This window comes from Mandrillus leucophaeus, unplaced genomic scaffold, assembly GCF_000951045.1.
Source record: "Mandrillus leucophaeus isolate KB7577 unplaced genomic scaffold, Mleu.le_1.0 Scaffold60, whole genome shotgun sequence".
NCBI classification, from domain to species: Eukaryota; Metazoa; Chordata; class Mammalia; order Primates; family Cercopithecidae; genus Mandrillus; species Mandrillus leucophaeus.
Window position 1 is genome coordinate 692647 of NW_012106475.1, and position 5045 is coordinate 697691.

General features: G+C 40.6%; 1 long non-coding RNA gene across 1 annotated transcript in view; it reads left to right on the forward strand.

Annotated features, from left to right (window-relative positions):
- The window catches only part of LOC105553574, a 27469-nt gene that overhangs the window by 5054 nt on the left and 17370 nt on the right, over positions 1-5045 (forward strand). The window contains exon 2 of the long non-coding RNA XR_001008175.1: positions 1950-2038. This is a non-coding gene — a long non-coding RNA (uncharacterized LOC105553574). The remainder of the gene's footprint in view (positions 1-1949; positions 2039-5045) is intronic.

A 5045-nucleotide genomic window follows, 5' to 3' on the forward strand; every position in this document is an offset into this window, starting at 1 on the left:
CAGCTGTCCCCACACTGACATACATTAAACGATGACCTGCAGGGTTTCTTGACAAACATCTCAAGGCACAATATTTGCCTTGGTCTGAAGCTTCCTGGAGCCTGATGGGTTTCCCTTAGCCTCCACATCCTGCCATTTCACAAATTATTGTCAACTTCAGCTCCCCTACCACTGCTGCTGCTATTAAAAATACCAAAATTTTTTAAAATCCAGCACTTATCCTTATAACTAGCAACATTCCAATGTTTCCACATAGGTAACTTCAGCATCTCTAACACCATCGAGAATTATTACACCATAAAAATCCACACCTGTGCATGTAGACGGTACCAACAGGAAGCCCAATTTTCTTCCACCAAAGTTGTATACATAATTATGTTTTTATGGCTTTTTCTTTACTATAAAAGTACTACATATCATTAGAGAGAAAGACAGAAAACACAAATGAGACAAAGTAAAATCACCCCATGTAGTGGGTAGTCACTAAGACAGCCCCCAGTGACATTTCTTTCCTAGCATTTACGTCCTTCTGTAAGCTCCTCCCCTTGTCTGGGGCTGGACCTAGTGACTCACTTCTAGTGAACACATACAGAAAAAGCAGTGGGTGTCATTTCTAAGATTAGGTATGCAGAAAAGAGTTAACATAGCAGGCCTGAGACTGTTCTCCTTAGATAGTCCTGCTTACAAGACTGGCCTTTGCATTTCATGAGAAAGGGTTCCCCCCATACCCTGATAAGGAGGACTCAGTTTCTGCCTAAGCTGTTTGTGCCAACAATAGTTATGCTGAACATCAGCCTTCCTTCTGGAAATCTAGAATATGGGTATGTGCTAGACATCATTTGTCAATGTGACTAACCCACAATAAAAAAAACCCTGGGAATTGGGCTTCCATGAGGTTGTCTAGTGACAAACATCTCACACGTGTTTCAGCTCACTGCTAGGGGAGTGAAGTCTGTCCTGTGTGACTGCACTGTCAGAGGACTTGGAAACTTGTGCCTGGTTCCCTCTGGTCTTTATGTCATGCACCTTTTTCCTTTGCTGATTTTGCTTTATCTTTTCTCAGTAATAAATAACAGCCATGAGTATGACTATGTGCTGAGCCCTCTGAGTCCTCCTCCTGAATCATCAAAGCTAAGGGATGCGTGTTGTGGACCCCCAACACATTACACTACTAAAAAGCCTGTGACCTTTCCCTCTCTCTCTACCCACTGCTTTCTCTCTCATATACACACACAGAACTTGCTGCCATGTTGGAAGTAGCCTTATTGGGAGGCTCACATGGCAAGGAACTAATATCTCTTGCCCATAGCCAACAGCCAGTACCCTGAGCCACTGAGTAAGTATAGAAGCACAGCCTTCCCCAGTTGAGCCTTGAGTGAAGACTTAGCCACCACCTTGACTGCAGCCTTGTGAGAGGCCCCAAGACAACTAAGCCACACTCACATTCCTGCCCCACAGAAACTGTGACATAATAAAGTGTTGTGTTAAGCTGCTAAATTCCAGGATAATTTCTTACACAGGAATAGATAACTAATAAACTCTTCACCTAGAGGTCATTGTTGCTTATATGTTAGGGCACATCTCAAGGGTTTTCTATACCCATATATAGGTAGAATAAGTGTTCTAGTTGACACTGAATTTCTTTTATGTTGTTATTAACACTATTGGTAAAAAGCAAAAGTATAGGGGAAAGGTACAGTATTTTCCTTTATTATCACAAGAAGTTTTGCATTCTAGAATGATAGCTGGTATTTCTTTTTGAGTCAGGTTGTCCTTTTGTTTGGGGGAGTAAGAGGTGTGGAGAGATCTCTTTCATGGCCTTTTCTGAACCCCCATTCTGAAATGGGGAGGTTTCACACACTAAGTTAAATCACTCAGCACAATTAATGTAAATGCAACTCTCCTTCATATGGGTGGAATTAATTTCTACAAATGATGTTTCCTTTTAGGCGAGCTGTTTTTCCCTCTTCAAGGTCTCAGAGAGATTGGTGGCAAGGACTCCTGGGAAGAGATAAGCTGAAGGACACTCTGGCAAGAGGTAATAAGTTAGCCCTTGCAAAATGGCCATGGGCTGGATGAAAAGGAAAGAAACAGCCAGCCACAGGACACAATGGGTGAACTGACACAAGCTTAAGTTTTCTAGGAGCAAATGTATCTCATAATCAATTTTAAGTTTTTCTTCTTTGTTTGCAATTTCCATATACTATACCCAAGCACTTAGCAAAGTTGCATTACACATCACAGCTCAGTCTAACCTGCATTTGGAGAACTAACCCATTGTCCATGTTTCTGCAAAGCCTCATAAAGAGAGATATTAAGGGAACGAGAGGTGTCCTGCAAAGAAATGAAGCTCCAGGCTAAGGTAATGAGATACAGGGAAGGGGAATTTTCTAGAAGAAAGAATGTCGTGCAATCAAACTAGATGGGGAATAGAGCCACAAGTGTAGCCTCTTGTTGCTAGAGGAAGCTGGAAAATCAAAGTTGCACACACTTGTTTTTTGTAACAAATTACAATCAGACTGAATGTACTATTTATGACCTGCTTAATTGACTTAATATATTGTATCATTAAAAATTCTGCTACAACTCAGTTTGTACTGGCTGCTAATTATTCTGTTGTATGGAAAAACTATAATTTATTTTACCAAGATTCTATTATTGGACATGTAAGTCATTTCTAATTTTCATTGTTATTATAAACAATGCTACAATGAACATCCATATAGCTAAATCTCTGTTCAAAACTGTAATTATATCTTTAGAATACATGGCTAGAAATGGCATTGTTACATCAAAAAATATGCACCTTTTTAGTGCTTAAAGAATTTTTCCAAATTTTCTTGCAGAAAAATTATACCAATTCAAACTCTTGCCAACAGGAGACAAGAAGGTGCTTTGCCCCACCACGTAGCCAAAACTAGATATTATCTTTTTGTCATTCTTACAACACATGCATGTTCTTATACTTGTTTAAACACACTATAAGAGATTTATAATTGAAAATTACTTTTTTGTTTGGTTTGTATGTGTGTTGTCAAGTTCAAAACTCATACCACTCACTGCACAATAACTAGTAAGTCAAGAGACAAGTTGTTGGGGCAAGGAAAACGACTATTTCAATGGCCAACAAACCAAGAAGATGGCAGACTAGCGTTGTAAAGAACCATCTTTAAAGGCATGAATCTCGGCCAGGCACAGTGGCTCACACCTCTAATCCCAGCACTTTGGGAGCCCAAAGCAGGTGGATCATGAGGTCAGGAGTTCAAGACCAGCCTGGCCAACATGGTGAAACCCTGTCTCTACTAAAAATACAAAAATTAGCTGGGCATGGTGGCTCGCGCCTATAATCCCAGCTACTCAGGAGGCTGAGGCAGGAGGATCACTTAAACCTGGGAGGTGGAGGTTGTAGTGAGCCGAGATCTTGCCACTGCACTCCAGCCTGGTCAACAGAGCAAGACTCAGTCTTGAAAAAATAAAAATAAAAATAAAAAGAAAGGCATGAATCTCAAGCTTGTATTTATATTGGGGAAAGGGAAACAAGGAGGAGGTTAGGGGTTGAGGTCAGGCCACAAGTGACCACAGTGACCACAGACATCTGAGTATCAGCAGGAATCCAAAGGGATGCAAAACATCTTGTCCTTGGTCAGGTCACAAGGCTCCTGTACATTTTTAACATAACATGGTTATTTGTGTGTATACTTTCCTTATCTCCTCAGGGGTTAGTTTTGGGAAGGGACTGTTATCACCTTTGCTTTAAATTAAACTATAAACTAAATTTCTACCATAGTTAACTTGGCCTGCATGCAGAAATGAGAAAAGGCAGTTAGCTTGTGAGGTTAGAAGCAAGATGGAGTCAACTATTTCAGATTTCTCTTCACTGTTACATGTGCAGCTAAACCATAAACAATAAAGGTCATTCGAGGCAGCTCTCCAAAGTAATGCAGCGGGCAAACAAGAAAGCCACAGAACTGGCAGCATCTTGCCATATATGGCTCCCTTCAGTAGCCCTTTCTGAGATTAGTACCAACATAGGTAATACTGACTATAAAAGCTCCCTTCTTTTGCATTTAACATTTATAACTTATTTATACCTAGGTTTAAAAAAAAGTTTTTGTTTGCCTAAAAATGGATACAACATAAGTTTTAGAGAACTGAAAAAGGAAAAGAAAACGCTTTTCTAGCCAAGGAAGTGACTTCTGCTATTGGCAGGTAGAGAAATTTGTTTTTAAAACAAGGCTTTTGTAACAAAAGAACCAGAAGGAAAATCTTCCATTTTTATCTCATTGTCCTTCTGAGATTTGTCCTCTGCTCTTTCGCCATATTCAATCACTGTAAAAACTTCCCTAATAAGCGGCTTTGGGGAGAAAGTGAGAGATCCTAGATAAGGAACAGTGTCACAACGGCTGGATTTCATCATTTCCTCAATTACTCATGATCCTCATTCTTTGTACAGGAAATGTAGACTGTGCTCTAGTATAAAAGGTCATTAATACGAGAACATTAAAAAAAAGTCAATTCTGTAAAAAATGCATTGAATGGATAAGTGCCTTGTTGGAGTAGAGAAGGGAAAAGGAGGGATGACGAAGAATGAGCAATAGTCACAGGCTCCCCCTCAGGGAGCTTCCAGTCACCCAGCACACGGTCAGCACACATGCACACGCACATGCACGCACACACACACACAAGCCAGCAACACCTGCCCAAGCATAGAAGCTGAACAGAGGTGTGAGAAACCATGTGAGCAAGAGCAGACAGGAATGAAAGAGTGACTGAGAATAAGGACAGACTCAGGGGAGGTGGTGTTTGATCCCACCTTGAAGAGGAGAGAAAGGCTACAAAAGGAGGAGACTGGGCAAGGAGAATGAGCTTTGACAGGCAGAGAAAACAACTGAAGCCAAGGAACCAAGTGTGTAAATTGGCTTTAGTCTGTTTTGTGCCGTTATGGCAGACTACCACAGACTGGGTTATTTATTTATTTATTTTAATTTTTTTTTTAATTTTTTTGAGACGGAGTCTTGCTCTGTCACCCAGGTTTGAGTGCAGTG